General features: G+C 36.9%; 1 pseudogene; it reads right to left on the bottom strand.

Moving 5' to 3' along the window:
• Positions 1-242: 242 nt before the first annotated feature.
• On the bottom strand, positions 243-698 carry LOC149151803 (phospholipase A1-Igamma2, chloroplastic pseudogene; annotated as a pseudogene).
• Positions 699-16598: the final 15900 nt, after the last annotated feature.

The raw sequence follows: 16598 nt of genomic DNA, 5'->3' as shown, positions 1-16598 counted from the left end.
TTGAATATTTGAGAGTTAATATGCTCTTTAGTAGCACTGTTCATGTCTGTAACAACTATATTTTCTTTTCGAAGATCATATTGACAGACTGTAAATGATTGGAATTTGTTTCGCTTTTTAGTTCCAACATGCCTTGCTAGTCAGAGTCTCGAAAAATGCATTCCTAAAAACTAAGATACTCTTTTTATATATAAAAAATAGCGAAAATGCATTACTTTCACACATTGATCTATACACATTCACTATATTGGAACCTCGAAACCCAGAGACCCTTGCACTAGTACGTGGTTAGGAGATGGGATATCCTCGGCTTCTCGTTCAGGCTGCACCCATCTTCCATACGAGTTGCGAACGAGGCCCTTGTTCTCCAATTGATACCAGTTCCCCGCCACCATTAATTCCGGCCTCAGCATGTCGGAAGCCTTGTTCACCAACGCCACGTCTCGTTTGGCATCCCCTGATCGGAATGGGGCACACCAGCTCTCGTACCCATCCAACAAATGAAGATATCCCTCCAAGTTGTGATAATTTGCAGGGTCGAGATTTGGTTTCAAAGAAGGCGAACGTCCCTGATCCAACTTGATTTCCACTCCAACATGAGCGTATGTCCAGGGGAAATGGTCAAGCAACGGCTTCATTAGTCGCTCAAATTTTTCCATCCCTTCGTTGAAGATGATCCCGGGCATCTTGGGAACCATGTCCTATTCGCTCACCACGCGCAAAACCTTAACCCCCATAGCCTCCAATCTGTCTTTGAAAGCCCAGTTGCCCACTCTCGGAGCTCCGAAAGAGAACACAAGCATAGGGACGTTCCTGTTGGGATCAGTTTTCAGCGAATTAAGGCCCTTCGCTACAACCTCGTAAGCACTGAGCAGAGCGAAGGTACCGCCGAGGCTGTGACCGGTCATGGTGATACTCACATCTTCTCCTTTCTGCGCATAAACATCCACCAGGCGGCCGAGCTCCTTCATTGCCTGCTCGGATGTGCTGAGCTTGTTGTATCCCGTGTTGTGGTCCTTTAGGTATATATGCTCAGAAACCCTCGCTCCACCTTCACTGATGAATTCTTGTGCAGGCTGCCCACCTCTCCCAGGGGATGGAGAATATCCTAAAAATCCTCCATCCACTCGAGTTGCGTCACAGTCCCCCTCCACACCACCACAATGTCTCGCCTCCCCAGGCACCTCACCTTCTCGTCTGTCCTCACCGCAACGTATCTTGTTGAAAGACGGTTGACGGTTCGTATGGAGCGTCGTGCCCAGCATTGCGCAATTCAAATCAACGGTTAATGATTACCCGATCGTCTAACAACCAAATCAAATGGCACATATTTTAACACTACAGCAGTTTGGAGAGTTCATTTTAGAGGGAAATGCCTTACGGTGTAATTAAAATAGAAGATCTATCTTCTTCGTGAAAATCACACGATCATTAAAATTAAATTTAAGATTTGTTTATTAATTAATAACAACAAAAATGGATAATCCATAATACCATAGCACTTGAACTGTATTATACCATAGCATTTTAACTAACCTTAAACTGTGTTAGTTAAAGGTTGTTGCGAGATTCTCACAAATCTTATATTCTCAGGATAAAGAGTGAATATTTTATGACCATAGAAACCCAACCTATGTAAGTAGGTGATATAAGTTTCAGAATATAGATACTTTGTAGATGAGTTGTTAGTCTAGTATGATGCTAGAGCCACATAAAAGATTTGATCATGGACAGATTTGTGATCCAGTGAATCAGTTTCCCTAATAAATCAAATGTCTTTTCTTCAATTCACTTACAACTTCATTCGTTGTTTGTATTTCATTCGATTGTTTTTTTTCAATTCACTTATAACTTCATTCGTTGCCTGTATTTCATTGTTTTGGATTTTTATTCCTAGCATGGCCAACTCTGCCAGTTTCCACACTCTGCTCATATTGACCTATTTTACCACTTATTCATCCCAAAATATTTCAATATTTACTAACAAAATCATTTATCTCCCCAAGAGATAAAATTCGAAATCCACAACACCATTACATTTCTAGTTCTCCAATATCTTCATACCCACAAATATGAATATATTTACATGAACAAAGCTTACATACGAGAGGATATGACTATTTTCCTCAGCTCAGAGACATTTGTATCCACCAGTTCTCTCCCAGATATTATAGATACTCTAATTCATGGCTTGCATTCAATGGAATGTCGAGTCTTGTTTTTGAGTCGGTCACTTCTCTAAAACATTTGGTCCTATTCAATAACAAGATTGTTAGCTAAAATGAGTGGACATATAGTGATTTAGGATTTGTTTTTTCCTATCAAACACAAGTTTGGACATAATAGAGCATTACAGGGAAGTTTACCATGGACATATAATGCTAAATCAATATTTATAATTCTCCTTCACCACAATATGCCACAAATGACACACGAATTTATGGTGGAATTTCGAACGCAAAGAAACTTATATTATACCTTGTTTTTCCCACGTGTCACTGTTTTGTTTTCACACATTTCTCCAAAACTGCCCAAAGAGAGATCAAACCATTTAATTTTTATGACAAAAAAATTTTTGACATTTTATTTTTAATGACAATTTTTTGTTTTTTTATATATGAAAACATGAGACCTTAATCGATCAAGCAATTATATATACCTCTCAAGCAATAATATATGCCTTTGTTGAGGGTTCCTTCTCTCCTTGTTTCGATGTTTTTGACAGTACTTAGATGGCATAGAGACATGCATGGTGTAGACGCTCAAATCCTCCTCTGCCAATTTGCGTTACGAAGCCACCGGTTATTTTCTCGATCTCAACTAAATTTTATGCATTGGGATGATGCTAAGTCATGCACAATTTTCAGCTCAATAAAATGAATTTTAGCTACGGGAATATTGTAAGATGTCGTTACAAAAGTTTCAAAATCACTTACAAAGTATTGTTGACCGAGACACAGACCAAAGGAAAGCATGGTTCAGCCCCTCACTACTTCGAGAAGCAACCCCAACACTCAGAGATTGTTCCTTCGTTCCTTACGAGGCAATTGAAACATACATCCAGATAACTAAAGAAGCCTATGTTGACCAATCTCTTTGTACAACATGGAGACGGTATTGCTCTCACATCCTTATCCAATAGTTGCGAAACAAGATCAACCATAGCTAATGATTCAATGAATGCAGTTGAAGACGTATCAATATTGAGCGATAATCCATTTGGGTTGGCCTTAAACATTGGTAAAACCCATGCCAGCTTTTCAATCCCTCTCCAAGGGACTACTTTGCCCCCAGGTCGCTAGAATAAAATGATCTGCCAACAGGAATGTACCTTTCAGTTGGTGGCTCACATAGAACAATATCAAGAACTTGCAGGGCTTCATGCGGAGCATCATCCTCCCTCCCAGATAGGAATTGACCTAAAATTTATAAGTATCTTGAACTGACGCTCCCTTATTGGACCACCAGGTCCATCGTCCCCCTCAACAAGCAAGATGTTGAATTATTTTGAGGTAAAGGGCAATGGCCCAGCTGTGTACAAATGTCTTCCACCATAATAAACAGGAAACTTTTTACCCAAATGGGTATCTCTGTATCACTCCCCCTCCACACGACCACGATGTCTCGCCTCCCTAGGCGCCTCACCTTCTCTTCTATGCTCACCGCAACGTATATTGTTGAAAGATGGTTGACTGTTCGTATGGAGCGTCGGGCCTGGCATTGCGCAATTCAAATCAACAGTTAATGATTACCCGATCATCTAACAACCAAATCGAATGGCACATATTTTGACATGACAACAGTTTAGAGAGTTTATTTCAGAGGGAAACGCCTTACGGCATAATTACAGAAATTCATAATAAAACACATTTCAACCGTAAACTCATAAAAAATAAGAAATATTATAACATATCGACAATAATTTACCTTTGGATGAATATGCATCATAATCATAGGTAATGTAATGAAGGAAATGGTGAAATAGTAAAATGGAGGAATAGGGAGATAAAATGGTTTATGAAAACGTGTAAAATCTGGACCCCATCAATTCTCATTCAAAATTAAAAAATTTCTACAACCCTTATCAATAATTTAAATTTTTTAGCAAGTAATTTTTATGTTAAAACTTTTTGAACAATATAAATATTTATGAAAGGAAAGACATGTTTTATGGATAAACTCAAACATCTATGAAACACATATCCATATACGAGTGACGAGAACATAAATTTAATTTATAGCTCCAAAATAATATATTCTTCAACCATAATGTAGAATAATTTTGTGACTAATCATAATTGCATAAGGAATGTTTAAAATAGGATTGCAGAATAGAGGTAGAAATAAAAACTTTTCTCGATTTAAAGAAAATGACTAGAAAATCTTAGTATATTGAGAAATTTCCATCTAATCATAGAAAATTTTGTTTTAGAACACCACCCCTTAGCTTAGATATGATGCCACTAGGGCCAAGTAGGAATAATAGTTCTTAGTCCAATTTACAGTTTACAGGAAATTCAACCAAGATAACTTCCATTATCAAGTTTTGCAAATAACATAACAACTACAAGCACCCACATTACTTATCTATCACAATAAATTTCTTCTCTACTGCTTACTCTATCAAAAATATCTTTGTCTTGTGCTTTTCAAAGAAGACATAGAAAGGTTCAGTTGATGTCACAAAAATTCTTGCAGAGTTTTCACGTTATTCTAGCTCTTTCCACAACTATATCCCCTTATTTTCATGGCTAGTCTAGTCTATATGTTCATGTAACTTTGTTTTATTCTCTCCTTTAATACAAAACTTCTGATGTCCTATCGTTTTTCCTAGTCCCTCCTCCTATTTGATTTTACAATGCATAATTTCCTAATAAGAAGTGTAACTATCCTCCTCACATTTACCCGCTTCTACAATCCCTCTAGGTAAATGTGAAAGAGAAGAGCCACTATGATTTGACCTGACCTACTAGCTGCAGTTAAGGAAGTAGGGTCTACAATTGAGACTTAATGACAACAATCTCACATCCTATAGGGGTTTCAAATAACCAAGGAGCTAAAGAGACACCCTAGGTGGTTAATCCTGAGCTAGAACTTTGCTTCAGTGACCCAAACTCCCAAACACACCCTTGACACTGCTTACATTCAGTTGAAGGCCTCCAACTACACTCACAAGCCTTTCTCCATGCGGTTGTGACCTAAATTTCTCAGTTCAATGCATGTGGTCCCAACATTTGAGCCATAATTCCATGTTAGCCTTCATGCCCCTACCCGTAATTTCCCAAAACTTCTCAGAATGATAAATGACATAAGGAAAATGCTAAACATATAAAACTTGAATAAAAACCTTAACCTAACTAGGTCTAACCATGAAAATCATTTTGTCAAACATATAACAAACATGTGAGTTACAGGTCATGAATACATATTTGATCATAAGGGTCTAAAACTTATCCAAGAATCACCAAGAAGTTATAATGTCCTCTCATAATAGCTGCAATAACACTTGTTAGTCCATGCATTTATTAACCATGAAATACTTATCAAATCCTAAACAAAGCCATAGCTAGAGCACATTACAAATCCATGCTTATAACCAACATATAACCAAATTATTAACCATGACATAAGAACCACCAAAGCCACATAATAACAAGTACAAGTACTCATGAATCATAATAGGAAAATAACTCTCATTAACATATGAAAAATCCAACCAAATCAGGGACTTCCACGTACCACCCGACCTTAGATTGCGCTAAAACAAATGTTTCTTTTAGAAAATCACCCCCGTGCCATATTCCAAGCATGAATGTGGGATCTCATGACATAAAAAATGAGGGCTTCCTAGAGATTAAACCACCTCCACCCTCAGGCTATCATGATCTCGCCAAAACCAGTCAAGAGATCAAAAAATCCAAACAAGCTTGGATGCCTCAAAAGTTTATTCACCATTTCCTTTAGGTTTTTTCCTGTCCCCACCCACATGTTGAGGGATTCCCGGAGATTAAAACACCTCCACCCTCAACACTTAGGAATTTTCCTGAGACCACATCACCCTGTTCCAAAACCTTCTGGTAATCCAAAGCTCAACCAGAAAAGAATCCCATCACAACAAGGCTATCTAGGAAATGGAAAGGAAAGGCTGAAACCACTGTCAAACCTAGAAAAACCCATACCAATGACAACAAATGCACCAAATAAACCAATGCATGTACCATGCATTCAGACGTGAGCTACGAAATCACATATGCAACCTATTACATGCATAATTTTCTAGCTGAAGTTGTTGATACAACCTTCTCCTTGTTTTCCTTTCTTGTCCTTACTTATCCTTTTCCTTCCTTTTCTTTCCTGGTCTTTACTTTTCTTTCCTTTGCTTGCTTGCTTTCTTGACTTGGTGCTCTTCTCCCTCTCTTTGAAACTAATTCCAAAGCTAAACTGATAAAAGGCCCCAAACCGATCCTCTAATGCATTTTTATTATTATTACCTCTAATTTCTTCATTTTCATTCATTTTTTTCTTCAATTTCCCTATCATGCAAATTTGTGTCACTTCACCTTCCTTTTATCCTATTTTCCTATATTTCTCATAAATAAAATTCCAACGTTGAGCTTGGAATACATGTCCATGACCTTGGTCTTATATTTTTTTACATGGAAAATCAACCAGGGGTTGTTACAAACCCCTACTCCTTTGGGGAATACTGTCCTTGGTGTTCTATGACACATATGACTAGAAAACTATTGAAATAAAACATACTGCCTATGGAGCTGTATAACCCAGCTCGATGCACTATTTACAATAAATAAATTCTCAAAACATGACTAACATATCATTTAATGGAGCTTTAAAACAAAACTCATTATGGTATTTATAATAACAACAACATATACTTATGCACATTTGCTTCAACCAACAAACAACCATACTTTCTACGGGGATTTATAAATCTATCTCACTACAATATTCATAATGAATACACATGTATACATATGCACATTTTCTCTAACCAAAAAATAAAGGGATACAGTACTCACATCAGTCAACAAGGGAATCCAGAGGCTCACACATCCACCCTCAAAGAAATACCAAGATTCACCTCCTTCCTAAGGAGTCCAGAATCTAATGCCAAAGTAAAACCTGCATCCAATGTCCAATGCTATGATCCTTGTGCTACCTATTCTCTTAGTTAACAATTACTGGCTCATTGTTCTAGGGTACACTCCCAATGTGTTTTTCATTACATTTGGTAATGCTAATGACCAAAAAAAATTCATTCCCCAACCTTCCCTTCTCTACTACACAGTCCCTCTAGCAATCCGGTCACCCCCTTCTGTGTAGTCACTCATCTTCCAAGTTCCCTGGAATTCCATTCTCTACAACATAATCCCTCATGCGATCCATCCCTTAGTAAGGTTTCCTTGCATTGAAAGGTCTAAAAACTAAGGCATATCCCTCCCTCAAAACCATCATACTAGTCATAACATGCTCATGGAAATCAATGGACGCTCTTGGGTACTAGTGTCCCACAATGGCCCTGCTCCTGAATTCTTACCACCATGTTACTTCCTATTCCAATTCCTTTTGTTGCTACTGCTAATTCTTGATGTCAATTCCAACCACCTAAACAAAGGATTTCCCTGCTTTCCTATACCAAGCACATAGTTTCCATTAGACTCAAAAGGAATTGAAATAAATTCAAAACATACTTCATTGGTGGCCCATCAATAAGGTACACTTATAATTATGTTTACTTCCTTTCACAACAAGTCAAACTAACTCTTTCATCACATCGTTATGTATAAACATATCACGTCTGGTTAGCTCAAAACTCAACCATCATAAATTGGAATCATAGATCACATGAAACCATCATAAATTAGAATCACAGATCACAAGAAACCATCATAAATTAGAATTATAGATCACATGCATAGTTAAAAACTGAAATAAAATATTCATCCATATATTTCAAATGGTTCTTTGCTTCTTCCATTGTTCTTTTACCTTTCCATACACACACTGAATTGGTTTCCAAACCTAGAAAGCACTCAATACCTTCTATTCTCTTCATTCTTGTACACACACTGGATCGGTTGTGAAACCCAAAAAACACCTAGTATCTTCTCTTGTCTTCAATCCCATCCACACATCAGATCGGTTGCAAACCCAGAAAGCACCCAGTGCCTTCTCTTCTCTTCAAGCAACAAGGGAATTTGAAGATTGAATCGCCTCCTCCATGGCATATAGAGACTAAACCACCTCAACCTTCAATATCAACAAGGGCATCTAGAGAGTAAAATTCCTCACCCCTTAATATAAATAAGGGCATCCAAATACTAAACCTCCTCAATCCTTAATATTAACAAGGGAATCCAAATACTAAACCACCTCAACCCTTAATATCAACAAGGGAATCTAGATATTAAACCACCTCAACCCTCAATATGAGCAACAAGATCCAAAGTCCCATACCTACCTATCCCATCACATTGTACAACACATACACATACATAGTATACAACCCAAAACATACACCTACACCTACTGTATAGCACAACACATACACCTACACCCAGTTTACAACACAATACATACACCTACACCCATTGTACAACACAATACATATACATACACACCATATAATACAACAAATACACATTTGCGATACAACAATTACACAATACACATAACACAGTACCACATGTACACAACACATGTATAACATTTACACAATACCACATGTACAACATGTACACAACACCACATGTACAATGATGTACACAACACCACATGCACAATGTGTACACAATACCACATGTACAAAACACAACACATATAACATGTACACAACACCACATGTACACAACATCACCTACACAACGTGTACACATCACCACGTTAACAACATGTGCACAACACCATATGTAAAACATGTACAAAACACCACATGTACATAGCACCACCTGTACAATGTGTACACAACACCACATGTACACAACAACACCTATACAACGAATACACAACACCACCTGCACAACGTGCACAATGCCACATGTACATAGATCCACTTGCAGGACGTGTACACAACACCACATGTACACAAAACCACCTACACGACATGTACACAACACCACATGTACAACCTGTACACAACACCACATACACATAACACCACATGTATAATGTGTACACAACACCACATGTACACAACACCACCTAAATAGCGTGTACACATCACCACATGTACAACATGTACACAACACCACCTGCACAACGTGTACACAACACCACATGTACACAAAACCACTTGCACAATGTGTACAAAACACGAAATGTACACACCACCACATATACAACATGTACACAGTACCATATGTACACAACACCGCATTTACAACATGTATGCAATACAAGTACTGCACATTTAGAGACCACACTGTCTTGACTAACCAACCTTGCTTCTAATGTCTTTCCACTATCCATTCTTGTCCCAACATGCCGCATATCACACTACTTTCATTCGATTGATGTATCCTTCAACATTACCTACCATAGCATAAACATAGGCGTTGGATGTCAAGATTTTCCTCAACACTTACTTGTCAAACTAGGGGTCATACACTTCAAGGCACAACACAGTCAATGCCAAGAAGGTTTAGCAAACCTTGTAAAACCAAACTCTAGCACCACCCAAATATTCAATCCTTCTAAGTTATGGAAAAGTAAGAAATGAAAAAAACCCTAATTTTTTAGCCACCTTTCTCACAAACACCTCAAGTAGATTGAGGTTATAAATGAAATAAAATCCTCAAAATAAACTCAATCTTCAATCAATAACTCAAAATAATCATTCACTGAAATCACACATGTAACAAAATCATTCATGCACATTTAATCAAACTTGTTCCCGTACTGTCTTCAACCTATGCTATGAAGTTCTTCACCACTCTATTTTTCACATTGTGCATCTAAAGCATATCCATCTTGGTGTGTTATATCAATCATAAGTCATGCATAATAAAAAAATCTTTACCCTACTCAAACAAATCGAGAAAAATATTCCAAACTCTAGAATCAATCTACACTTTGAATAAAAAAATTGTGAAAAGAAAACAACAACTTGTCTATATTAAAAGAAACCAAGTCCAAGATATATAACAATAGAGTAGTAATCTCACTATTTTAATAAACCTCTTCCTCACACCAACTCGTGGATTTCCAAAAGAAACCTATCTCATTCATGCAACAATCAAGATACTCTGTTCTTTTTCTCAATGTTTAATCACTATGAAACGTCTTAGGTAATGAAAATCATCTCCATTATAATACATGTTCAAAAAAATACACGAGTGGCTTGGCTTTATCTTAGACACAAGAAAACAAATCAATGGACAAGTATTGCTTTCAGTCAGAAAATACCCTAAGGTTCTGTTCTTGCACTAGAGCACTATACAACGAATAGACCTTGGTCTTGTAAGTTCTTAGAGTTAAAGTCTTATGAAATAACTATGCTTATATTCATAACAACATCATATCACTTTCATTTTAAATGCCGAAATAAACACGGAAACTTCAAAAGAACAATCCCCATTATTCAATATATAAAACCCTAACCCTGAAACCATAAAAGTTTACAAGTCCATCATATTAAAGTGATTCATTAAAACGCATAAGGGTTCTGAAATCCACTCCAGAGTTTACTTTGACATAGGATGTATAAGTGTAGGATGAGATTTCAATAAAAAATATCTTTGTAGTTACAAAATTGAACCTTGGTTATCATAGTCCTTCAAGTGTCAACACACTCATCACAGAAGAAAGGCTTAAATTTGGCATCAACTTGAAATAAATCATTTCAAAAGAACTTGAATGATCTTGAAAGAATATCTTAAGCCTAACAAACTCCAGTAAAAGAATAACACCATAAACCTTCAAACACACATAATGGTTTCTTCCAGATTAGGATTATTTCATATTCAAATCAAACACATAATGAACAAAGTCTTCAAATTGCTTATGCAAGTTTATGTAAACAATAAGAGACTCAATCTTACAAACACCACAACAATATAAAACAAATCAAACACGCCATTCTACTTAACAAAGGATAACGAATTGGGTTGGTTAGGCCTTGGCAAACAACCATGTTTCATTGTAAGAAAGAGAGTAAACTACTGGATATTGAAATGCATTAACAAGATTGAATACAAACAAGATTTAAACCTAGCATTTAAGCTTCTTTATTAATGAAATCTCATTTCAATACATTTGATGCTTAGTGGTCTAGTTCTAGAGAGATTTGGAGATACCTAACTTAACTTTGACAACACAAAAATGACTACAATATCGCTAACCTGATGCCTCCTGTAATTTGAATTATATAGAATTTTTACAGTAACTATATGGCCATAGTGATCCATGTTTGAAAACAATAAATAGAAACAATTGATAACAAGCTTCTAACAATATACCTTCAAATCATATCACCTCTAGTTTTTCAAGATCTGCTTCCCAAGGAAAATCTCAAACTGGCTTCATTTGGAGAGAATTTTTGATTTGAGAGTTGCTCACTAAAGACTAGGAGTAAGGAGTGCACCATTTTTTCCTTAAGATCCACGAAAATATTTAACACCTCATCTGACTGCCAACTAATCCCTTAACCAACTGTCCTTCAACTAGTGCATGAATCCTTTGACTCAATGGAGGAATCCTATGGTAAACATAATTGTCTCTTGTAGTACCACATACACTTCATAATAAAGTTAATGGCTAATAAAAGGACTTAGGATTGCACCAATGTAAGCGATGGTCATTAAAATATTAACATATTAAAATTTTTAAAGATAAGCAAAATTCCTACCTAGATTCACATAAATGCAATAGTGAGAACTAGAAAATGCATGCATGAAGGTCTTTTTAGGTTGTAAAATAGACAATAAGGTGGGGTTTAAAGGGTGAGAAATGGGACAATTTTGGGACATGGCAATAGGAATATTATAATCACACAGTATCAAATCACATCCACATGATACAACCTCATAGATCTTCCAGGGCTACCCTTCCCACCTGATTCCTCATAATACTAGGAACCTATTCATGCCATTCACCTACATAGATAAATCATTCCTCCACAAGAATGATCCATGATGACCTTGTTAGACAATGACACACACACACACACATATATACATATAATGTGAACATAAAACAACAATGATCCCTAATGAACCTTTCAGACAACGACATACATACATACATATACAAACATCAGCATAATCATAATCAAAACACAATTACCAGATATGGTAAGGTCAAGGTTAAGAGAACTCCATTTATTCGTGAAGATCATGCACAACATTGAGAACAATAGTTCCCAACATAGCCAAGGCATCTAACACCTCAAATCCAATCACTTTACCTCTCTTATTACCTTTCTCATGACTATCATGCCATCGTCCATTTACCCTAATTGACCTAACCAACTCAACCAGTTTCCATACTCTTGCCTTCAACTACCCTTATACATGCACCGAGCTTCATCTGGGCCTTACATTACCTATTGGGTTTCATTAAGCTATCCCCAAACTCCATTAACTTTCCTCTTTCCTAGCTTATTCCCAAGGCCCTCAAAACATAAAAGGAAAGAATAAGAAGAAATAAGAAGGAAACTAAACAGTAATACAACACCACATCCAAAGTGGCATGGCCATGCACCAGATATACAAAACCACAAATCAAGCAAAAGAAATCACAAAGCACTGAAATTACAAAACTAGCAACAAACACCATGATTCAATCCCCATGGGTTCCTAATGCTTCGAAGGAAAATGTTAACCCGAGCCTTCTTTAGGATTTCATGGAAGTCTCTTTTGCCATGCAATACCCTGCGTCATACTACCATAAACACACAACTGTTAGTGCATAAATGAACATAACAACATACCAGTTACCTTACCTTGTTATACCTAACATGATGACCTGTAACTGAACACGTACATATATCATCTTTCAAGGGAATCCAATTCCTTGATGAATCTAGCCATAATTTGAAACCAACTATTATTCCTACATCTCATCCATCATCTTCCATGTAGCTTCCTCAGTACCAAAGTGCCTCTATGCACTTTACTTGCTCTATTTATCTGTCCCAGTGCATGAGCTTGTTCCAATATAAGATGCATTGATGCTCTGCCACACTTTCACCATGGCACTCGGATACAAAGGACAATCCTTGTTAGTATGATCTCCATCACAGTTTCAACACTGCAATGGTTTTTCATATTTTGATATCATACTCATCCAAAATCAACTACTCATCTGTCCCTCTCCTGCAATATGAGGGCTTTGAAGGATGACTACATTGTCTTCTACTTTCTTTTCCTGAGCTCTAGCAACTCTTTCCTACAACATAAGATGTTAGATAAAACATATAGAAAAATAATGGCAACTCATACCTCAAAGTATCTCAAGGGAGGATATCACATTTGCACAAGTCATTCCAAATTAGTATGTCACAACATAACAAATATAGCGACTCATAATTGAATATCGTAACCATAACCATCTTGACAGGATAATCCATATTAGCATGATACATATAAAATCAATATCTTAGGTGCAATTGATGCAGGAGCATTCAACCCAAGAGAAATCATTGTATTTTAGTAGACATAGGGGGTTCATGTGTTTTAAGGAAGTTGGATTCCTAAGGTTACCCCCACTTACACCTACAAAATGCATGTAAAATGCATAAGCACATTTGTCCCAGGAATTTAACTCACAATCGAGTGAAATCTTCAATAATCAATGAATGGTTTAAGGCCCCTTCATTAAATTCATTATGTAGAATGATTTCATAAATCAACCATAGTCTAACCCTTAGTTAATATCCTTCCTATCAGAACTCATTAACCCTTATAAATCTTGATTAAACCTTAAGCCACATATAACCAAACTCCACACTTTGCTTTGTTATATCGGACTTAACAAAAAACCCTCTCTTAACTTTGGTTATGCGTAAACTTAACCCATAACCCTTTATCCCCTTTATTCTACTATAACCCTCGTATAACGGGAATTTACACAAACACACAGAAACTTACATTTTCTACTTTTCCATAGCCTTGGTGCATTTATCGATGCTTTCCCTTATCAGACTCATCCTCCACCATAGATTTCCCTCCATCAGATTTGACGATTAATGGCGTTTCCCAATCAATCAAACTTGCTCGACAGTCCTCCACCATTCATCTGCACTTAGTGGATCCAACGGTTCATAACGATATCGGGTGAACAAATAGCATGAGGAATAATCACCCGATAAAGTGGTTTCCCTCTCTCTCCTTGCTGCTACGTGTCCGTCAATAAGTGGAATTGGGCGACTACCCTCTAATACCGCTTACCACTTTTCCTCTGCCCGATAACCTACTTTTATTTATAAATCCACCTTCCTTCATGACTAACACCTGAGCTTGTTAGCACCCGATGACCGTAGATCTTCTACCATCGAGGGCTATGACGACTCCTCCAGATTCTTCTTCTGCCAGCTCTTAAGTTAATCTTCATCGTTCAATTCTTGATTCCCTTCTATGCGATTTAATCCCGATCATTCATTTTCTTTGACCTTGCTAGTTGATCTCCAAGATCCAATGGCTCCTCTGAATCGACGACTCACCTCTTCGTTCGTCCCTTTGCTTTGAATTTAATTCATTTTTCCAGTGTTTTGTGGTTTTGGGTTTTTCTTCAGGGTTTCGACCTTCCACTCTTCCGCTGCTCAACTTCTTCTAAGCTTAACTCCGCAAATTCTCACTTTGATACCTCTCCAGAGCTTCACTCTGATCCTTAAATTGGATTCCATGATCCATAATGATTCCTCTGAATCACTGTTATCCTCTACATAGTTCTACAGAACTCTGCCTGCAACCTCTGTTACAAAATATACAACTTTCATGTAATTCAATCATTCAATATTCATTTCACACATATATACAGTTCTGGAATAAACCTTATATATATATATATATGAACAACTGATTACATATCGAGACTCTCTGTCTGTTAGGCCTAATATTCAATATCGGTGGCTCTTCTCTTACTCTGCCCGTAGGCTTACATTTATACCAGAAAGGTTCTGTTGAACTAATTTTGGTTTAGATCCTTGATCTACTGAATTGACTCCTAAATGTCCTCTAAGTCCACTTCTAACTCCAGTTAATCCCTAAGAATCCTCTCTAGTTCCTTGAATCATGAAACTACCTTAAGAGTTATAATTAACTTCTAAATCTCTTGTCATTATTAACCACTCATGTTCTCCTTCATTCGAGAGCATTTACAAAAATCTCACATTATCTAGTTAATTCCTATCCTACTCACTCAAAAGCCTAAATATTACAATAACTTAACACTTAGGAATCCAACTTCCTTAAAACACATGACCCCCCTATGTCTACTAAAATACAATGATTTTCTCTTGGGTTGAATTCTTCTGCATCAACAATGACCATACTCATCATGCATAAGATTGCAATGCATACAACAACAAGTTACTACCATTCATGGCTATCTAACGCATGTGCATATAACGCATTGATCAACTAGCATCTACCATGCATGTAACCAAAACAACAATAGAATGATAGGCCTCTATATACCATAATTCATATAAAAACCATTAACCAACATACTTTCATACCCAACATACAAACCTCTAAGACAATCGGCTGTTACCCTGAGGTCCAGTGCTGCAACATCGCTCTAATAATCTGCACCTCCTGCTCCATCTTAGCCAACATATCAACATCATAACATACCAACAACATCATGATTACACAAATTGCATAATGACCACCACGATGCATATTTGACCTACTATACATGCATAACCATACACATCTAGCCTATCTATTACAAGTGTTTGACCGTAGAAGCTTTGATACCAATCTGTAAATGCCCCTCCCCACATTACCGCCTTTTACGAGCCCTACAGGTAAATGTGAAAGAAAAGTGCCACTATAACATTAGCTGAACTCCTAGCTCCATTTAAGGAAGTAGTGTCTACAACTAAGACTTATTGACCACAAAATAACATCCTATAGGGACTACAAATTAACTAGGAGCTGAAGAGACCACAAACTAGCTCCCAACCGCACCCTTAACACTGCCTGCCAATTAGGGTAATTTTCAGGTCTAAAATGGGCCTCCTAAGGAAATTATAAAATAATAGTGGAAATAATAAAATAAGATTAGAATATATCATCAAATTTTAAAGGGAAAAAAGAAAAAGCTACTTTTTCAACTCATATTTTTAACTTATCTCCCTATGGGTTTACTCAAATTTCGAGCGTTTACACTTGTTGGATGTAGAATTTGATTCCTCATCCAAGAGTTACCCATATTTCATAATTTTGATGGACCCTTCTACAAAAAGAAATGAGAAATACATGAAAAACGTGATTGCAATCGCGTTTTTTCATGTATTTGTCATTTTTCGTATTTAAAGGTCCATCAAAAGTATGAAACATGGGTACTCCTTGGATGAGGAATTAAATTTTGCATCCAACAAGTACTCCCACTCAAAATTTGAGTAAAACCTT

This window comes from Pinus tabuliformis, chromosome 9 (genome assembly GCF_031772625.1).
Source record: "Pinus tabuliformis cultivar Carrire ecotype Pingquan chromosome 9, CPIR1, whole genome shotgun sequence".
In the NCBI taxonomy this organism is placed as follows: Eukaryota; Viridiplantae; Streptophyta; class Pinopsida; order Pinales; family Pinaceae; genus Pinus; species Pinus tabuliformis.
Note: the sequence above shows the minus strand (reverse complement) of the source record. Positions and strands in the feature narration are given on the sequence as shown.